The sequence below is a fragment of the Chrysoperla carnea genome, chromosome 4, assembly GCF_905475395.1.
Source record: "Chrysoperla carnea chromosome 4, inChrCarn1.1, whole genome shotgun sequence".
NCBI classification, from domain to species: domain Eukaryota; kingdom Metazoa; phylum Arthropoda; class Insecta; order Neuroptera; family Chrysopidae; genus Chrysoperla; species Chrysoperla carnea.
The window spans coordinates 33,715,888-33,739,323 of record NC_058340.1 but is presented as its reverse complement, the minus strand read 5'-3'; the positions used below and the strand labels follow the sequence as shown (position 1 = coordinate 33,739,323).

The 23,436-nt window shown below is 29.4% G+C and overlaps 1 protein-coding gene and 1 long non-coding RNA gene across 2 annotated transcripts in view; one reads left to right on the top strand and one right to left on the bottom strand.

The window, feature by feature from the left end:
- LOC123298691 (head-specific guanylate cyclase) overlaps positions 1-23,436 on the top strand; it is a 262,949-nt gene that overhangs the window by 234,727 nt on the left and 4,786 nt on the right. The gene's annotated exons all lie outside the window — the stretch shown is intronic.
- On the bottom strand, positions 2,723-21,703 carry LOC123299359. Its single transcript, XR_006535314.1, has 3 exons — positions 21,681-21,703; positions 20,772-20,929; positions 2,723-2,735 (listed from the first exon to the last, which is right to left on the bottom strand). It is a non-coding gene; the product is annotated as an uncharacterized LOC123299359 (long non-coding RNA).

Sequence of the window (23,436 nt, the reverse complement as noted above, 5' to 3'; positions counted from 1 at the left end):
CAATCAACTCTAACAACAGTGCACAACAATATATAACTTTTTAAGCAAGATTTTCGTAGCAAAATAGCTGATAAACACTTAAATTTGTAAATTAGAATGGTTGCAGAATCAGTTCTAAAGTAATAGCAGAGTCCAAAGAAAAGGACTGGATTTTTGTTTCGTAGAAAACAAGCAAAATGTTAACGAGAGAAAGATTGGAATGAATCGTTCATTTTTATCTTCATTCAAATCTCAAAACTCCATTTCTACTTCGGAACTATCGATTTTGAAATTCTCAAAATTTATTTTTCTCTCAAAACCCATATTAACAAATCGAGATAATTTATTTTACCCATTAAATTCAAGCGGACTGCCACCATTTATGAAATATGCTGGAAAAAGTTTTGAGTAAGGTATTCTAGTAGCCACCTTTTAGTCTACCATTAAACTTTTTCGAGACTTCAGTTTACCACAATCTCCCATATATTATAAATTGTAGATAAAAAACAAATTTTACGAAACACTCGACAATGCACAATTATGGAAATTAAATTGGCATATTTCCTCGATTTAAAATGACCAAAGGATTTCAATTTACATAAAAGCTCTTACGTTATAAAATTGTTATTCACAATATGAGTTTTAATAAAATTACAAGAATTTTCACTCAAGACTTCTCTTCTTTTCTCAATAAAAAATAGAAAATAATTCTGCATAATATAGATCTGCATTATCAGTACATAACTTTTTTTTCTTGGTAATATCTTCAGTAAATAAAAAGGAAATATAGAAACTAAGAAGAAAAAAAAATGGAGAAAAAAAAATAAAGAACTAAAAATAAATAATATGTTGAAGTCAAAACGAACGGAACTGGAAACGAATGAGCTTTACATTTATATGTCCTTGTTGTTCTACCTACTTATTCGTTTATATTCACTATCTATTACGAAGAAAACTATATGTAGGGTAGTAAGCAACGAACTTACTACCCCATATCGCAGTTATTTTTACTTCATTGTACAAAAGTAAAGAAAGTATTGTTATAGCTAAATAAATTTGGCGTTAAGGTTGTCAACGAAACATCCATTTTGATCACCATTAAACTCATTTGGACTAGTCTCGGATTGACGTCTGTACGTATGCACGAGCGGATAAACGGATTTACACGTATGTATTATATATTTCCAAAAATATGCAAAATAATAAATTGATTGATTAATTTAAAGCGTGTAAAATTCTCTAGAAAATAGATCTCTGCAAAATATGTGGTGTTTTTGGCAGAAATCGTTTTGAATGTAAAAAATTTTATATATATATATATATATAAACAAGCAGTTATCCACCCGCGGCGCTGGCAATTTCAGCCTTAAAAACAAAAACTACTACGTTTAATTTACTTATATTCCCTTTTGTTTACAATTTCACAGGTTTTAATTTTTTGAAAGATAAAAATGTAGCATCACAAAATGTCACACTCTGATAATGTAGCATTCTTTTGACGAAATAATTTTTAAAACCGGTTAAATACTGAATTCAAAAATAACGAATTTTGATACAAACTTGCATCCCCCTTTTCACCACCTTAGGGGTTTTTCCAAAAATCCGTTCTTAGTGAACGTTTACATGGCGAAATGCTAAATTTAAAGTCCATCGGATTACTATTTATAATTACTTTTAGTGTTCTCGTGATGAGTCAGTCAGTGAGTGGTTTTGCACTTATATATACAGATTCTGAAAAGTTCAAGATATCCTCCCCAGTCCCGGAATTTACAAAAAGAATGACTAAGAAAAAATTGCCTAGAGAAAACTTGTAAGATTTCGCTCGTACATTGAAGGTCACCATGGTCAAGGTAAAAGTCAAATCCAAGGACATCATTAGATTGTACGAGAAAAATTAGATTGTCTTTAGTAAAAAATTAGATATCGAAAAATTTTATTCTATTTTTCGTTTTCACTCATGAAGTTATAATAAAATTTATCATCAGAGTTCAAAATAATGTACAAATAATTTCTACCACAAGTCAAAACTTTACTTGGCGCTCACACTACCTTAAAACGAAAGAAAAATTACTGTTGATTTTAATCAGTGTAGTTCCTGACAATCCCTGAATCCATATTTACTAGTTTATAAGCGTACATGGATGTTCTGTGGTGTTCGCATCATCTTTTTTTTTTTTGCTCTTGGTATATAAAATACGTAGCAGTATAATCTTTCTACTTAAAATCATTTACACCACTGAATAATACTTTTTTGTTTTTAAGTGCTATTACTATATTACACTGCACACTTAACATACAGCACAGGCATGTATACTCTTCCACACGTAATTTTATATAGATTCTTAACATTCCGTATCATTTGGCAAGAAATTATGAGTGTTGCGCTATATTTTAATACCGTTTAAGATAATGGCAGGAAAAGGTTAATTTTAAAACGGCTAGACTTTGGATATTTCTTTTCTTAAAAAATTTGTTATGTATTTAATATTTCTGACTTTGAGAGTCGTTCCGTTAACAACGTTTATTAGTGCAAAATTGCTTATTCATTTTCAGAGAATATTTTTTTAACAATTTTCATGACATGGAAACTCGTTTTAGTTTTTGACTCCCAACTAAAACGAGAAATGTTATAAGTTTGGCGTGTCTGTATTCATAGCTGTGTTTCAAGTTTGAGTTTAGGGTTCCGTTTCCGATAACAACCAGAAAAGATCTCCAAACGGCTGAGCACCTTTTTTTGAATCAAATTTAGAAATAATCTCAATCAAATTACCTTCAAACGAAAAAAAATCAGAATCAGTTCATCCTTTTTGGAGCTACGATGCAACGAACGATTCGATAAGGCTTGATTTTGGATCCAGGGTTACTTTCAATTTTCATTTAATATTATAGCAATTTAAACTATAATTGCCAGATAGTTTTGCCCTTGCTAACGACGTACCAGATTGTAATCATTATAAACGTATTCAAATCGTTTTAGTGGGAATTTAGAATTCTAATCCTTTTAGTAGGGTCGTAACTTAATATGATTTAGTTTCAGAATTAAAGAACATAATTTAAATTTTCTAGACAGAATTTTAATTAACACATCTGCTCTCAAATGGCAGATGTACTCAAGTTTCAGGTTTGTATCTACCTTGAAAAAAGTTGCCGTCCCTTTAAATCTTTGATTCGTTTCTTAAACCATGTACATCAAATTCAATATTAAAGAAGCAAATGTTACAGTCATATCTTCCCACCGCTTCCACCATAAATTCGACATTCAAGTCACAGTTGAAACTTCTTCTTTATTACTTACTTACCATTATCAATCCACATAACAGAAATAAAGAATCATGGAAATTTCGCTTCATTGCGTTCTCGTTATTGGTGCGCGATCGATTCGCGAACGAAAATCATAAGCAAAACTACAAAACTGATCTATGTATGTGTTAATCTATTTTAATAATAGATTAACTTTGTGAAAATAATTTAAAAATTTTAATAATAAAATGAATTCAAATTTTTGATATGCGAACTTCTTCGAACCACCTATAAAACCTATTTCAGACTGCATAATTATTTGTTTTATGCTGTGAGGTAATAATAGTCACTAATGATAATAATATTCATTAAAATTATAATTTTTCAATTTATGTCTCTTAAATATTTAATTTCAAATAAATATTTGTTAATAGTTATTTACGATACTAGTGGGATAAAATGTCTATTTACGTACGCCTGCGAAATTTGCACAACGAGTGCGTAGCAACAGGTGGAAAATCGAAGAAGTACGTTAATAATGCATTATTACACGTATATCGTACAAAGCTTTATCTACGCCTCCAAAAATTAAAAATAAACGATAATTATTATTTAAAATTGGTCATGGCTTATTGAGAAAAATAGAAAATTAAAAAAGTTACTATAGTAACTGAATTCAATATCACCCTAGTGCGGGAATGAATTCGATATCACACTAGGGCGGAGACTATTTTTCCCGCACATAGTGAGTAAGGAAAGTACTTCTTTTCTCACGGGCGTAGATAAAATATCTTATATACTAGTTATTATATAATTAAAATGCATTAGTATTCAACTATTATTATTCGCTAGTTCTAGACTCATAATTATTTAAAATATACTTTTTTTTTTACTTTAAATGCAAATATCAATTATTGAAAGATGTTTTATTGTAAACCATTTAAGTAAAAATGTCTCTATATAATACTATTCGTTTAAAAATCATTTCTACAATACTTATTTCAACACACATTGATCAAACAAAATTTGTGAGAATGAATTTTGTTGGCGATTTGCACTTTGTAGCGCACATTGGCAGAATCGTAAAGAAAAATATTCCTTGGTATATGATTTAGTTCACATTAAGGTTCTGTTTTTAGCTTTATAGCTTTAAGGACACTTGGCGAAATGGTTTGGGGCGATTCAGCTCCAAATAAGAATTTTACCTTACTCAGAACAATTTTTATATGTGCGTTCAAGGTTTTTGCTATATCAATGTAAGCTGAATCTACGAATACAAGAATTACCACTTCCCGCATATAGTTACTTTTTTATATCAAAAATCCTTAAAAACTTTTCTAATATCTCTTGTTGATATCAACCAATTCCTCATAAATCAAAATTTTACTAAAAATTATTTTATCATTCGATAAAAAAATTTTTTTATGTCACTGGGAAAAAAATATGTTCGAAAAAATTTATCTATTCATGCGTAATAACTGCCAACTGGCAGTTTATAAATTATAACTAAACTATTATTATATCGAAATTATAGATTTTTCCATCAAGTTTTGTGTAACTTTTGAAAAAAAATAAATAAATATCGTTATTTTTTTTTTTATATTTCCATTTCACAAAATATTGCTACATATATTTTTCATTTAATGTAGTTTCAACAGGTACCTACTGAATATAGAAAGAGGTATTGTAAAACTTCCTAATTGATATAATAAAGAATGGGCTATATTTTAACTTTTATCAAGATTTCAGAATTAATGGCTTTTTTTGTACTCTGTTAAATGATTTTAAATGACTTTCGCTTTATTCACATAAAATTGTATGTATTCGTTTTATTATTCGATTACAAATAATAAATACCATTATACCATGTTCATATGAATTATATCAAGGTATACTTAGTTTAGTTCCAAATTTGAAACGCTTGATATTGATAATACGAACAAAATTTTGGTTTGTGTTCATAAAATCACCTATTTAGTCCATTTTCGGTTAGTCCGTCTGGCCGCCTGTCTGTCTGTCGGTCGACACGATAACTCAAAAACAAGAAGATATATCAAGCTGAAATATTTATAGCGTTTTCTGGACGTAAGGTCGAGTTCTTGCGAAACAACTTTTGTTTGTAACATTTTTACGTTAACATCACTGTTTACGCCTGAGGACGCAAACTAGTTTAGAAACATTTTAATTTGTATACAGATACTATTGTATACATTTTAAATGTATACGTTACATACATTATGTATGTGTTTGTTTGTTTATTATTATGCCCATTTAAGGAGAGAGAAGAAAAACACTATTATTACTTTGTCTGTAAGAGTGGCTATCATACATGAAGCAAAAAAACAAACGATTGCGTAATCAACACTGTCTAAATATGGTATTTCATCGATTAACTAAGTCAATTGTTTGTTTTCATTTGTTTTTAAGTTCGTTTTGCCAATATCTTTAGCAACCAATTAAAAAAAAGGTCCATTAAGAATACTCAACGTTATTCTATTTTTTCCTGTTTATTTAAATGACGCACTACATTGCGGCCCTTTAATCTGTTCAGCACTAAGACTTTTACCCTTTTTTAACCTATTTTTATGAATTTAACGCACCACACTGCAGCCTTTACACTGCTCTATTTACACTGCTCTAAAGTAAGAATTTTATCCTTATTTTATTCTGTTTTTATAAATATGACGCACTGCATTGCAATGATTTAATTGTCGTTGTCAGTGAATTAAAATTGACAAATAGGAAATAACTGGACGCGAGTGTTCAGTCGAATACATTCAAATACTCATAATTTCCATTTGATACTTAAATATCAGCAGCCAAAGCTATGTATTCCAAAAATAGGGAGCATGGCCTAACTTCATCTTATTAATATTTACGAAAGTAATTTTTTAAAAACACTTTTTTTAAATGTTCTGGGATGATCCATGCGAACAAATATGTCAAAGATTCTGTGAGCTTTTTCATAAAATGATCAATTGGTATTTTGTGCTTGAAATAAGAAATTGTGATTTATACTATATTCAAAGAAAAATTTCAACGGTTCTTGTTTTTCATCCACCAACTCAATAAAAAATTTTAGCAATTTCCGTTCTGATATTTTATAGACAGAAAATATATCAGGGCGTAATGTGTCGTTTAAACTAATGATGAATGACGTTGTATCAATATATATATATTTTTTTTTTTGCTAGAACAATGATGAAGTTAGAATTTTTTACCCGTCTATAACATTCTAAAGGTAACATTAATTTTGTGTTCTTTTTTTTACTGAAAAACATATCATTTTTCATATTCATTTCCATTTTACCTAAATGACAATAAATGGAAATTGACAAAAAATTGGTTCGTCTCACGTATTTTTGAAATTTTCAATTTCAATTATGAACAGTATCTAATGGATAATACAATATTTACAGATGCTTTGAAGAATGAAATAATAGTTAAAACACTCAAATCTGTCAGGCATTTAGTAATTGTTTGTTAAATTTTGGGGAAGGTAATTGGAACTAAATTTTTCGTTCGTTAACATGCACAATTTATACAAACAAAACGATGAAAATTACTCGACTAATATTATTTGCGAAAGTCATGGGCTAATAAAATTAATTAATCCATGAAAATTATTTTTTAAAGGAAAATGAGCTCAGAAGCATGACGGCTGATTTTATTTTTAAAGGTTTAATTTCGAATTTAAATTTATTCCCTTTAAAAAAATATCCCTTACAATTACACTTTTAATTTTAATAGAAATTTCTCTACTTTAAAAATCATTATAGTAAATTAATTATCCAATCTTTCAAAATTTAATAGCCATTTTATATGGAACATTAATTTTTTCAATATTTACAACGATATTAAAATGTTATGAGTATGGTTTCGGTTTTCTTAGTAGGTATACCGAGCGAGCATCATAATATAATTTAATATATAAATTACTTTTAATTATTATAATTATATTTCATTGGATTTTGTAAGTGAAATGTGCAATGTGCTGTTATTTTGATATAATTTATAGATTATTTCTTTATTAGATTTCTAAGTATGAACTGACACTGTGGCAATCGGAGCAATTCACTCTTCCAAAAAGTTAAGTGGTCAACTCTAGTAAAGGGTCCAGAATATACAAAAAACGGGTTCCTTTAACGATTAGATTAGTAGTTTCTGGTTATCTTTCAAGCAATTTCAAACAATATATCACGAAGTTGTCAATGGCAAAACCAACCACACAGTAAGAAATTTTTTGTGATCACTATGTCAGTATCGGTATGAACGCCGTACGTGATATGAGCGTTAGGTCCATGCTGGTTGGCGATACCCACAATAATTTTAATGGAAACACAGTGACTCTATTCAATACTATACTAGCATTGTAGTAAATTTGACCGTTGAGGAAAAAGTAACATTAGTAATAGTTATGGCAGCCGAGTCAATGCTGGATGGGCGTTAGGCTTACCGTGTAGATTTTTGTCTATTTTTAACCGACTTCAAACAAAAAAGGAGGAGGTTATCAATTCGACTGTATTTTTTTTAAATGTTTTTTACCTCAGAACTTTTGACTGGGTGAACCGATTTTGACGATTCTTTATCTATTTGAAAGCTAGTGCTTCCCGTGTGGTCCCATTTCATTTTTTTCAAGTTCTGATGAAAATGTCCACGAAAGTCTTAAATTTGCATTAAGTATGCACGAGAAATAACTCAATATCACGCCAACCGATTTTGATGATTCTTTTTTTAGTGACAAATTAGTTAGTGTATTTCAGATTCACTAAAAATCACAAAATAAATAAAAAAAACTTTTAGCAAAAAGAAAACCGATTTCAAAAGGATATGACTTTTCTAAAACAAATTAATATACACTAAAAAGTAAAAAATAACGATAATATAAGGTAGTTAAAATTATTTTTATTTTTGGAATCGGTGTCAGCCAAGCTAATGTAGCCAACTGTTCTGTCAGATTTGTTTCCTTTGCTGACACCGACTCCAAAAATAAAAATAATTTTAACTACATTATATTATCGTTAGTTAGTGAATCAAAATTAATGGTTTTTATGTATAATTTTTGTTAAAAATTCGATAAAATAAGTTTTTAAGAACAGTGTGGTGATATATTTGTAGGAAATATTGAAAAGTGCAAATATAAAGTTTTAGTTTTTGAGTTTCAAGTGAAATTTGAAATTTGTTTGTGAATTTTTCTTGTTGTTGACTTGATGTTTAGTTAATTATATTGAATGCAATAAACAATAAACAAATACGAGAAGAACACTCATCATCTTTTATTTATGTGATTACTCTATACAAGTACTCTGCAGCACAGTGGTTAACGCGTTCGCTTTGTAATTTGCATTATAGAGTTCCGAACGTTCGATCCCTGTATCTGACAATCTAGGAGACTATATCAACTTTTTTTACATTATATATTATTTTGAGTACATTATTTTGAACTGTCGAGTAAAAATTAAAAAAAAAAAAACCTTAAGTAGCTTTGTTATAATTTGTGATCATTGTTCCAATTTTAAAAGTGGTTAATAGTGATAGACCCGTAACAACGGTAATTGTTGTATAAACTATTTTGTTAATAAAACCGTAACAGAAACTAGAAAAATAAATTTGAACAGTAATTTTACTAGTGTATAAGATGGAACGAATGCAAGAAACACTGAACGCAATCTTAGAAAGAATTGAACGCTCTGAATGTAATATTACTAAAGAGTTGCGTGAACTGAAATCAGAAATGAAGGAGATAAAGGAGAAAAATTTAGAATTGGAAGAAAAGCTAAAACAAAGAGATAATACTATCTTACATTTGCAAAAGGAAATGAATAAAAGAAATATTATTATTCACGGAATGGAAAAAGTTGAAGAACATCCAGATCTAACTCAATATGTTATAGACAGTATTAATTCTAAATTATCAATCCAAATCGAGAAGTCAGACGTAGAAGAAATATATACACTTGGTAGAAGTACTACAAGAAACAAACCAATCAAAGTTTGTTTGAAAGACGTAAGTAAGAAGAAGTTAATGATGGAAAACAAAACCAAACTAAGAGGCACTAATATTTATCTTAATGATGACTTGCCATTGGAGTTAAGGCTTAAAGAAAAAGAGAAACGTTTATCAAGGAAAAGCGATAGGAATTCTAATAAACGGCTGATGCTTGAATCATCAGAAGAAGGTGATTCTGAAAAAAAAATTCGACCTGAAATGAAGAAACCAAGGGAGTTTTTATCACAATTTGCATTCGATAAAGCAGAAAGTGAGGTTGAACTTCGAAAACAAAAAAACTTAACTCAACAAGTGCGAATAAATCTCTGAAATTAGTTTTCTGGAACATTGGGGGATGGGGTGTCAAGTCTAATAGCTTAGAAGTGGTTCAGTATTTACAATCGTTTGATATTTTTATATTAGTTGAAACGTGGGTGCCAAACAATAAAACATACGCGGTATATGGTTTTGAATGCTTGAGTAAGAGTAGGTGTAGAGCAACTGATAGGGGCAGGTATCCAGGTGGTTTAAGTATTTATTATAGGTCAGAGATCGCAAATTCTATAAAGCAAATAGATAACGAATTGGAAGAAGTAATTTGGATTTCATTAAAAAACAATGGTAAACACATCTTAATAGGGGCAATATATCAGCATCCTGAAAGCTCAAATTATACAAATAAAAAGTTTTTCAGTCAATTAGAAGATGAAATTTGGAAAATAAAAGACAAATATCCACACGCAGAAATGGTTCTAGGTGGTGATTTTAATGCCAGAGTAGGTAATGCACAAGAAATATTAACTGAAGAAGCAGACGAACTAACGTATTACACCAACATAAATACCATAAATTTGGAACGGTTAAGTAAGGATCAGGTTATAAATAATTATGGAAGAATGTTATTAAGTATGTGTGTAAATACTCATATGTATATTATTAATGGAAGAACTAAAAGCGATAAAAAAGGCGAATGGACATTTGTAAATAAAAATGGTTGTAGTGTCGTTGACTATGTTATAGTTTCTGACGCATTGTATCAGGATGGGATTGACATGAGAGTTAGTGAGGCAACAGAATCAGATCACTTTCCACTTGAAGTAACTATATCCTCGAATATTCAAAAAGACATAGAAGAAAGATGTGAAGAGAGAAGAAGATTCAGGTGTACAGAACAAGGACTGCAGAAGATGGAAAGTCTTCTTGAGTCAGTCGAAACAGAGCTGTATATGATAGGCATTAATGAATGTGTAAAGAATAATAATACAGACTTAGCAGTAGACTTGCTTGAGAAATGGTTTTCACATGTTGCTGGTGATATGGAAGTGAAATCATCTAGTAATGACAATAAAATTAAAAAAGCAAAATGGTTTGATAAAGACTGCATAGAACTTAAAAAAGAAATGAGAAGTAGTCTGAGACAAATGCGGCGGAATAGAAATTATCACACTATACATGCCTATATCAATACTCGTGAAAAATACAGGGAGATGTGTAAGTTTAAAAAGTGCATTAGCGAAGAAAAGCTTATTGATGACATTAAATCTGCTTTGGAGCAAGGCGATAGCAAGAAGTTGTGGTCTCTGATGCGAGAAGAAAAAGCTAAAGAGTTTTCCAGAGAAACAGATATACACGATTGGGTTAATCACTACAAGAGACTGTACGAAAGTGACAGAGAAGATTTTATTGATGAATATATTGAAGAACAAATTGAGAATGTACCAGATGATAATATAAGCATTCAAATACAGGTGGACGAAGTTTTAAGTGCAATACAAGGTTTAAAATTGAGAAAATCACCTGGTATTGACGGAATATTGAACGATTTTATTGTGTGTGCGAGTAAAAGTGAAATCTGGGTAAAAACGATAACGGAGCTTTATCAGAAACTGCAATCAAGCAAGAAATTTCCTGCAGCTTGGTCGGTGGGGTTTGTGCGGAATATATACAAGGGCAAAGGTAGTGTGAATAATATAGAAAGCTATAGAGGGATTACTTTACTACCAAGCATAAGTAAAGTATATACTAAAATCCTATCCGTAAGAATACAAGAATGGGCCACTGAAAACAAAATTATAACTTGCTGTCAATCCGGTTTTCGACCAAACTATGAGGTAGTGGACAATATTTTAATTTTAAAATACCTGATACAAAGAAACTTATATAGGAAACGCAATAAGATGTACTGCTGTTTCATTGACCTCTGTAAAGCATTCGACCTGGTAGACAGAAATAAACTTTGGCATAAATTAAGTACTTTCAGAATGCCAAAGAATATGATTGACATTTTGAAGTCAATATACGCTGGATCAACATGTTGTATTGGATACAGCTCAACATTAGTGTCAGAAACATTTAAAACAAACCGAGGTTTAAGGCAAGGCTGTCAATTATCTGCACTATTGTTTATATTATTTATAAATGATCTACCAGAACATATGACTGAGTATAACACTATTAGTCCTTGCGTTGGAAGTCAAGAAATTAGAATTTTAATGTATGCGGACGACATAGTGTTGATCTCAAACTCAATTGGGGGAATGCGAAATGCGTTAAAATGAATGGAAAACTACTGCAATAAATGGGAATTAACTGTTAATGTGGAGAAAACAAAAATGCTTATCGTGAGTAATGGATGCAAAAAGCATAAAAATGAAACATGGAGCATGGGTGGAAAAGAGATTGAATGCGTTAAAGACTTCAAATACCTGGGAGTTTACATTACTCATAATGGTAGCTGGAAAATGCACCAAGAGAATATGATTCGAAAGGCGAAAGGTGTTTGGGCGAACATTCGACTAAGCCTATGTAAGCATCCAAATTTTCCTGTTGAAGTTATTAAAAAAATGATCAAAGCTTTAGTTATGCCAATCTTGACATATGGTGCACAAATATGGGGAATGGAAAAAATAGATAAAAATGTAAAGACTTTTGTGTGCAGTATGTGGAAAGACGTATTGGGTGTGGCTAAAGCAGCTTCTAGCGATGCAGCACTGATAGAGTTAGGAGAAGTGCCCATAGACGCGTATATAGTGCAGCACTGTTTGACATACTTTTGCAGAGTTAAGATGGGAGAAAATGAAAGAAAGCTTCAACAGGATTGTTTCGATCATGGATTTAAAGACAGAATCTTAGAAATTGTTCAAAAGTTCGGACTTGATATTGATGAATTAATAGATACTAATAAATCATATAATAGTAAAAAAAAATATATAAAAGAACTCTTACATGTGTGGCACAGAAAAAACATGTTTGAAAATATAAAAGATATGCCGTCTTTGGACATTTTCAATAAAATTGGCCACTTTGTATACGGGGCACCTTATCTATCAGTAGCGCAGAAGAGCACGAGAAGAGTTCTGGCTAACTTCCGATTGGGACGATACATGTGGGAAAACAAAAATAAATTAAATAATCAAAGAATATGTCCACTATGTGGTGGAGGTGAATCTGGCTACCATCTAATCTTTGACTGTCCAGGAGTCAATGAGGGTAAAAGACTTGAATTGATGAGAGGTGGGTTATCGTGCTTAGAAAGTGTTTTAAATGTTAGAGATGAAGAAACTGTCTTGAAAGTGGGCAACTTTTTGAAAGAAATACTGAACAACAGAGCAGCAAGATTAACGGGGAAAATAATTTATGATTAATAAAACGGGGAAAATAACTTGACACTCTTTCCCCAACGTTTCATTTCATTTAGTCTAATATAATTCCGAAATCCATTGTTTTGATATTTACAGTATTATTTATTAACTAATTGTTTCAAGAATTTGAAGTTTTCTTTTTTGTGATGTAAATATACTTTTTTATTGTTTTATCAGAGCTTATGTACTTATGTATGGATTGATTAGCCCAATAGGGCATATCAAATAAATAAATAAATAAATAAATATTATCGTTATTTTTTTACTTTTTAGTGTATATTAATTTGTTTTAGAAAAGTCATATCCTTTTGAAGTCATATCCTTTTGAAATGTTTTTTTTTTTGTTAAAAGTTTTTTTCATTCAAGTAAATCAGGCAACCAACTTTTGAAGTATCTTTGCAACAAAAAAAAACAAAAAAGTAAGAGAAAAAAAAATCTAACTGGATCCGGGCCGCGCTTGAAATATATGTTCATTATTGTAAAACTAATTTGAAAATATTACATGATAAATTTACAAAATATTTTCTTGATTTTAAGATAAAAGTTTCTCAAATAAACCTCAATCTTTATATTTGAAGAGACTGGTGCAATTCCTATTCATTGATTTATATTCTACGCACTTTAATGAAAGTATTTTATTTACAATCACGTTAGCTCTTTTCTTAAACAAATAGAAAGCAACAAAAAAAATAACACAGTAGTCAAGGATCAAACCCCGATCCTCTTAATATCCGGTCAAGGACCTTGACCCTCTGTGATTTCTGTTGTTCGTAACTGGCTCAGTTATTACCGTAATATTTTCGCGTCTTATTCTTCCAGTAGTCTTTTGTATAGCCATTTTTCAACAAAAATACAATGCAAACTTTTCAGACAATTTATTTTGAATTATTTAACAATTATCATGATTAAAATGCATATTTTTCATAAAAATAAAGTACAATATAATTAAATTAATATAATAATATCATTAAATTAATTGTTGCCATTTTTGTGTCATGTAATTTTAATTACTTAGTGGTATCCATTAACATCCATTTCTGGTTAATATTATGGGAAATTATGCAGTTGTCATTTAATAAAACCATTATCCATTGTATGCAATATTAATTAATTATGTTGAACATCCTATGTGCGATGATCAAAGTGCATTAATTACCAGAAAGAGCGAAAGAGGTACTTTTTGTTACGCACGGAATAAAGAAACACACGCAATTGTAAACGCAATTGTTTTGAAGTTTTCAAAACAATTTTGAAATTTTCTTTTACAAAAATGAACTTAGAGAAGAGTAACCTATTGTGTACCGGTGCTGAAAACAAAATGGGCTATTTTTTCGGTGGTTCTTGTGCTAAATCTGACGATAAAATCATAAATCAAATGATAAGTCGATAATGAACACAAAATATTACAGTTTTAAATGGCGTTATACGACGTTAAAAATCACTTTTTTCGCTTTTAGAAATATAATATAGATACTGATGTTTTTCTAAACATTTCTACATTATTTTAAATTGTCCCAAAATTTTCAAGTGGTACTAATACAGAGCTGCTAATTCAAAACGCACGTTTAATTTCATACTGAACATACTTAGAAGATCATTAAAAGAATAATGAAATGTATGGCCTCTGTTATGGATAGATATCTGAAAAAATAATGCTTCCATATTTGATTATTTTGTAACCTCAACTATTTTATAGTTGATTTTAACCACAGTTGATAAAATCAATTCATCCATTTTTAATAATCTAGAGTGGAATAACTTAAAGACCAGCTTCATTTTTTCATATATACTTTTTCAACGACATTTTTCATGTTACATATAGGTTACCCTACCTATATATTATAAATGTGAAAGTAAGGATGTTTATTTGTTTGTTACACTTTCCCACAAAAACTAATGGACGGATTTGAATGAAACCGAACAATAATGTAACTCATACGTCAGAATAACGCATGGGCTATAATTTATAAAGATATAATGAAAAATTTAATTAAATTTGATATTTTACTGCTTCATTTATGGTCCTCATTTTGAACCATAAATTAAAGATGGCCATCTTTTCTGATATACTCAATCAGTTATGACTATTTTACAACTTAAAAAAATTGAAAACTGCATATATTTTAGATATGTAAAACAACACTTTCGAGTGTTTTGGAAGGGCGAGATCAAGAGAGATGGAGGCTACAAAGCGGTGGTTTTTACTTTTAAGCCTAGGGAAGCGGGCGGGTATCTAGCTAGTACTATATAAACATAAATAATTTTATTATGCAATAAATTATTATAAAATTTATTTTATTTCAATTATTATTTATTATTTACATTCTATAATGTCTGTATAATGTTAGGTTATGGTTATGTTCATTTTATTTATTTACCTATTATGTGACATGTAGTAAATAATGTGTTTGAATTAGATAAAAACTTTTTATTACATACAAAGGGCTGTTTAATTTCCTTCCTTTTTGTGGTTTATACCTTATTCTATTTTAACTACAAGAAAGAAACGAAAAAAATTAGATTTAAATCCGCATCTTCTAGATTCGCGGTCTTAAATTATTAACCTTACCGACGCTCCCACCATACTTGTGAAACTGACTCTTTCATGTGGTTTCTTTATTTTCTTTTTTGTTACGAACATTTATTCAGGAAAAGTAGAAACTCATTTTTTGAAGAAGGTTCATCAAGAAAGCGAATATCTGATTTTTGTGTGACTTAATCTTTAACAAAATACTCACAAAAAATGTTTTAATCGCAGGAATTTTCTCACAAGGGTACAGAAGAAACCTTCTTCAATTAAAATGTATGCATGATTTCCTTGTAAAATACAAAGAAATGAATATTCCCCACTGGTTTTACCATTTTAGGTTAAAAAGTACAAAGATGTATGTATGTATGTACCAGACTTCCAAGAAACTTGCAATTTATAATAAATTGTTATCTCGGGAATGAAATCATATAGAAATTCTGAAGTATTTAGCAGATGAAAACACAACTGTAGCTTGATACACAATATATTATGTAGTTTCATTTATCTAAAATGTGTTCTCGCAGACAACATACATATTTTCCTTATACCATGTGTTAATTTTATTGGAACTATGTTCCTTATCGCACGTTATCGTCCTGATTTGTTTTCTGATTGGGAGGTAACACCAAAAAAGGCTAGCAAAAAAAAACTACATCAACAAGTGAAATTTACAAAATTTTATAAATCACCGATGAATTTTTCGCGTATAGAAAACTCTAAACTCGCACTTGAAACATATCTAAGAACACTCTTCATTAAATTACCTCTCAGACGAATAAAAAAAAATGAAAATCGATTCATCCGTTTAGGCGCTACGATGCCATAGACAGGCAGACAGACAGGCACACACACATAACGATCAAACTTACGGTATCGCTTTTTTGGTTCGGAGATTAAAACCGACCATTTTCACCAAGGAAACTATAATAAAATAACTTCTGTAATTTAGTGCATGATGGGTAAGATAAACTAGCTTCTATATAACTTGTAGTAATATAACTGATTCTATGTTTAGAGTACTATTTCCGTGTTGTTTGAAAACGAAAACTTTATTCTCGGCTAATATAAGTTTGAGTGAAGGCCAGAGTATAACTTAAGAGTTTAGGAACACAAACTGATAGTTTTTTCTAAAGTATAGTCCAAAAAATGGAGTTTTTGTGCTAATATTTGACATACTATATACAAATTACTTAGAAGTTATTTATACTATTATATGTATTATGAAATTTGGTTTAGTGAATTTGACCACATAATTAGATTAATATACATGAGATAATATTTGGATTACCATAAAATGTACTAAGTAGAACAACCATGTTGTATTTATATTATAACTTAATATTCGCACAAAAAAGGTTACCTTCATCAAATTTTTTTTTCCTGGTAAATGAACTCAAATATGTGGGTTATTTTTATAAACCTCTGTTAATTTTGAAATAATTTCAATAAAAAGGTTAAAAAATATCATTTAAGATCCGTTGAAAGAAACGCTTATAAAATTCATTTTATTATACACGGAGAGAATTTTTATTTTTACGGTAACAATCCCTATATTGTAGCTGCTACAATCTCATATGGTTACTAACTTCTCAAAAGTTAAAATGATGAATACAACTATCTGGAGATTGTAATTGGCATAATCATTATATGTTAATTCCCACAGTGAAGATATATCCATAGTTTAGCGACATGGACTTGGTTATTTAAAATATTAAAATATGTAATTGTACAATACTCTAAATCAGCATAAGCAACAATTTTCCAAGAATGCGGGTTATCAACAGAACCATTAAATGATTGTGTATGATAAAATTTACGATCTTTAAGTTACCAACAAGATGATAATAATTATAATACAGATGGTAAATTTTACAATCTGTATGGTACAGCGAACAATTATAATAGTCTTTGCAATTATCGAGTAGTATTTGTCATAAAATTATCTTCGTGTAAGATAAAATTTTAGCCTTCATATGTACTAATTATTTCAATTTTAATCACTAGGCATAGCCTTTTTCACAAACGTAAACCTTGATCAAAGAACACACCGTATAAAATTGTAATAAGTACAATAATAAAATTTGGAAGTTTATATGTATTTGAATTAGAAATTCAAATAAAATATGCAAATTCCTATCTTGAGGAAATGCAATTAAAAGTTTTCTTCCAGTTGATAAAGTTTTCCCCTACTTTGCCCTACTTTGCATTACCCATTTTTAGGTATTTACGGTATAGATAGATATTACAACCATGTTTTCCATTTTCTGAAATAGTTTTATCATGTCGAGTGAAAAACCTCTTTTATAGCTCTTTTTCTTCACCTTAAGTGTTGCTATTTGGAATTAGTGTAAAACATCCTAGCAAAATTTTTTTTTTAACATTTATTAAAAATAACTAGAAATGAAATGCGCCGACTTATTCAAATTCGGCCAACTTTCCACTTTGATAAGTTTTAAAACTGTCTGTATTTACACGAAGATTTTATAGAAAGTGATAAGAGACATAATATAGAAATTAGATGAATTTATGTATCAAATAACAATATCTTTCTCTAAAGTAAAATACTCATTTCTCCCACGATGTCTGTTTGTCATTGATTATAAAACACATCCTACGTATAGTAGTAATACGCTAAGAACATATTGACAATATCAAATTAAGTAAGCTCGATATAAAATAAAATATGGCGATATCTTACGATAGAAGCAACACAAATTCAGTTTGTCCATTTTTATGGTTAAAGGAACAGAAACAAAAGTAGATTACAAGATTCTAGGCAACATACTATAAAACTTGTATTTTAATATATACTAACGACCCGCCCCGGCTTTGCACGGATGCAATGCTGATACTAAATACACTACAGAAAAACTGTGAACGTTGTATATAAAAACATAGCGGCTTAAACATCTGGCTTCGCACGGGTATAAAATATATAGCCTAAGTGATTAAAATCAATCCAGTAGTTTTGATTTATTCATTACTGCCCGTGGCCCGCACGCGTTAAATTTGGAGTAAAACAATGTCCCTTTCCCTATACCATGAAGATTTCCTGCTATCTTTGGAATATCTAAATTCATACACTACTTTTTTTACATACTATTTTTACTTATTTACTTTTTACATTTTTAACTATTAACCTCAAAAATAGCAGTACTTCTCCACTATTTAATGGATGTTATTATACATATAAACCTTCCTCTTGAATCACTCTATCTATTAAAAAAAACCGCATCGAAATCCGTTGCGTAGTTTCAAAGATTTAAGCATACAAAAAGACATAGGGACATAGGGACAGAGAAAGCGACTTTGTTTTATACTATGTAGTGATTACATCTTTCCTCAATAAAAATACCACTGAGTAAATTCTTCGAAAACTTTGATATATTTAATTGTTTAACAAAAGTAAACTTAATTCTTACACAGAATCGATTCACAATCAATTTTCCAAATATATTCACAACTGGCATATAATAATTCAACAACAACTACTCCAACTACCATACCTGCCATTCATTCCGTACTCTCCATATCAACTGTATTTGCATGCTCCGTACATTGTTCTATTTTTCTAACTTCCACAACTATTGTAAATGTCGGAATCTGGTTTTCAAACTCAATAATTTAAAATATCTCAAAATGTCTATTTAAAAACTTTTATAAGAAATATTTATAGTTTTGACTCTTCGTCTATTATACGCCATATTTTCTCGAACGAACGACGAATATATTGTAAAATTTATAATTATTATCACTGTTATATAAATGATAATGTCTTGAGGCGAAATATGGGTAACAAAACTTGTTCTATTTTAAAGTAACAAGAACTATAACGATTTATGTATATGGTACACTTTAGTTGTAGTTATAAGCTATATAGCTTCATAAGTTATCTTGTTGGTTCGTTCTTCTATATCTTTAATATTGTAACAATTTTCAAACATTATGTTATCAGTTTGTAATATGGTGATGAATTCATAATTCTTACGAATACAGAATGATTCAAGCTATTCCAATCGGACTAAATCAAACGGCGGCAATTGTTAAAACAGTGACAATTTATCGATACAATTATAGCCGGAAAAAATGCCTTTTCTAGATACTGACTGTTGAAATTTTTCTCCCACGGTAAAATAGGCAATAGTAATCTTTATAAAGCTACATATAACGGGGTAGACGGAGGTCGTTGAAAAATTGTATGGATTAAGAAAATAATTCAACGACAAGGATATAAGGTAATAACGGTAACAAGGATAATAACGGTAAAAATGGTAAACTTTAGTAGTCTGTGAACCAAAAAAAAAGTCAGCGATAATAGTTTAGTTTAGAAATCGTAAGCTTTAAGATTACGTGAGCCACCAAAAAGCTTCAACGATTACGATACAAAACATATACGTGTCAAAATTTACAAATATTCCTTAGCAAGTCTATCTACAACCCTAGGTAACCCTTCTTCAAGTGCTTTACCAATTCCCCTGACGATTCTTTCAAAAACCTTATGTACAGTCTGCATGAAAATGGGATCAACATTTTTTAAGAAACCTTTGAGTCTTTCTTTTGCTGCAGGGGACGATTCAATAGCTGCATACAATGAAAAAGCTTTTGTATCGGTGAAATCTTTCTTAGATTCCATTTCTTTATAAAAAGATTGGAACCCCGTTACCTTATTTTCTATTTCATATTGTTCTAATATAAATTGAATAATATTTCCACATATTTTTTCACAAAGAGTATCATTTCCGATACAGTAAGATTCTTTAATTATTCGAGTTAATGAAGTTTGTTTTAAATCTTTAGAATGTTTAACAGCATCATTGATTTGCCCATTTTTTATTTCCAAAATACATAAACTTATCGTAGTGGATTCTAAACGATCTAAAGCTATTCTTAACGATTTACCTAAATTTTGTAAATCGGTTTGTAATTTATCGAATTTTAATTGATTATCTTGTGATAATGATTGATTTAAACTCTCACTTTGCTTTTTATATTTATCAAGTAAGCTTTCGTACGCGTTTTGCCACTTAAATATTTCTTGAATAGAACCATTATTTGATGTAACTGCATCTACAAATCCATTTTTTAAATGTTGAATACTGCATTGAAGTACTTTAGTCAATTCGTTACAATTGTCTGGATCAGTTAAATTATATGTACAAGTCCCATGATTATTGCTACTGGATACATTAGCCAGAACTATTTCTATTTCACTTTTTAAATTTTGTAACTTATATTTTGAAATTGAACATTTAAATCGTCGATCCAAAGATCTTAGAAGTCGTAATTTTGAAAAATTCGATGGCAAGCCAAATGTTCCTTCTAATGTCTGTAAGTCATTAATAATTTCATCAAATTGATGTAGAATTGTGGTACATTCTTGATTAGTGATCACTTTTGATTCGCTGTAAGTCACATTAGAGAAAATCGATCCATTAGTTGAAAATATTTGACATATTATTATTTTAATTATTATTACCACATTTATTGTTCCTCTTCCATAAATGCTTACAAATTTTATTCTGTGGTCTTTCATCTTGCATCAATTTTTATCTAGAAAGAACGCAGAATATTTTAAATATGGATACGAACTCTTTACAATTCGAAACAGTCAATTCATTAAAATGATGTATCGACGACTTTACTTGCATTACAGGTTACTTTGAATAATTTAATAAACTTGTCTCTAATTTGAGATGGATAGATATCGAAAAAAAATATTATTAAACCATTATTTTGGTCTACGAAACTAAAAATTATTACAAGTTTATTTCAACATATCTTTACGTTTCATGGTTAGGATGGTTAGGACACGACATGAACACTAATTTTGAGAAGAAGAATGTGTGTGTGGGTGTGTGCACGTACGTCCGTAGATATTTTTTTCGTCATCGATATCGCGGGAACAAATAATGTTATCGAATTCGTTGAGGTGCGGATCGAAGCGTATTAACAGCAGCATGATCAGAAAAGAATTTCATAACATTCGATCTAGTCGGTCGAGTTTTTATTTTTTCAATTTTATCTTTTAACTTTAACTCAATTTATAACTATTGATTATGCTGGGAAGGTATTCGTGTGAACATTAAGGGTCACACCAGACTCTATCCACGGTTTGTTTAATTTTATTACTAGTGTGATATGGAATGTAAAAACTTAACAAATTGATAATTTAATACTGTTATGTTACGTATTCAAATATTTCAATAAATTCAATTTAAAATTTGGTGCGGAATTTTCGATATAACAGCCATAATTGATGTAACTTTTCTTTGGTTTGAATATTTAAAATAGAAGACATTACCATTAAATTTTAAGTTTATTGTAGCCACATACCACAATAACATGTAATTATTTAAATAAACTTATAAACACAATTAATAAAATAATAAACACATGTGCCTGCACATAAAATTTAAAAGTTAGCAATTTAGTAACTTTGAATAAATGAAAATTTGAATAAATGAATAAAATTTTTTTAAATAAAATCTGATATGAGGCTAAAATAACTTCCTTGTACGGTTTTAAAACCGAGATAATAAATTCGGGAGTATGTCGAAATATATTAGTGGATATTTACCTGAAAACTCCAAATTTTTTCGAAAATATGCAATTACAAAAACAGAATCGAGCACAATGTTGCAGCAGTTCTAACTTCTTCATTTCAAGCAAGCACAGAAGAGTTGGAGCACAGATGTTGCGACTAAATTCTTCACGTTCTACGTCTGACACCTTGGTATCCTGACCAAAATGGATTGAATGATGAATGCTCAAAATATATTATTTGGATATTTCAATTAAAAACTCAACATTGATTTTTTGGTGATTATAATTTACAAAACCACCGTTTATATTGTACAAGAAAGTAGAAAACAAGACGAGATGACCCCTGTTCCCTACTATTATCAATTTCTGATAAAATTTATTTTCGTATTATATGCAGTAAATTAAATATTGTTTACTATTGACTCGTATAAATTAAATAATCATAAGTATTTTATTTCCAAAAATATTGTATTTATTTTCAATGTGCTATTCAAATGATTAATTTTTTTAAAAGGAATACACCCAGTTAAATATTCATTTTACTGCTCCATGTATGATCATCATTTTGAACCATAAATTAAAGATTTCTGTATAAATTTAAAATACTAAATGTAAAACAATTCATTGTCATCTTTTCTATAATACTCAATGAATTATGACTATTTTACACTATCAAAAATGGAAAACTGTGCATATATTTTAGATATGTAAAAGGAGAGGCAAGAGAAATAAGTGAGATCAAGAGAGTTGGAGGCTATAAAGCGGTAGTTTTTATTTTTAAGCCTAGTGAAGCGGGTGGATATCCAGCTAGTTAAAAAATATTTTTATCAGTATATATTATTATTTATTAATTCTATTGCACTATTTTGGTCTAGACAATATTTTTATAATTAAGTTCACCATTCAGCTCGGCTCATTCTATAATATATCGATACTTATTCGACACTCTATATAAAATTGATTGAAAAAATGGCTAATAAAATAAATATTTCTTCGAATATACATGAATTATTATCCTTCGACATAAAAATATTATAATATCAACCAACGTCTTTTTTTTCATACCTACTTTTTGATTAAAAAGATACTGTGTAAACAGAAATATGAAAAACCATCATCAAATGGTTTCTTTTCATTTCAACGTGTAGAAAATATTATGTGATGCTTTTTAATAATATAAAATTTATCAACCAACTTGATATTTTATTTTCTCATAAAAAAATCTGTTTTATCTTAATCAAGAAAATTCAATAAAACAAGTGAAAATTAACAATTGACCGAGTTAGTTGTTGAAATACTATTTATAGACAATGTTGTTGACGCAATCGTTTGTTTTTTGACGTCACGTAAATAAAGAAAGATATCCACTCTTAAATAGCCACATACACATAACTGATATTCCCATATTAATACATACTATAAAACGATTTTTTTTAGAAGGAGCATTTTTTACATTTAAACTTTTGTTCTATCTGTAACGGTTTACAAGGTCCACTTGATCTATGTTGCTCAAT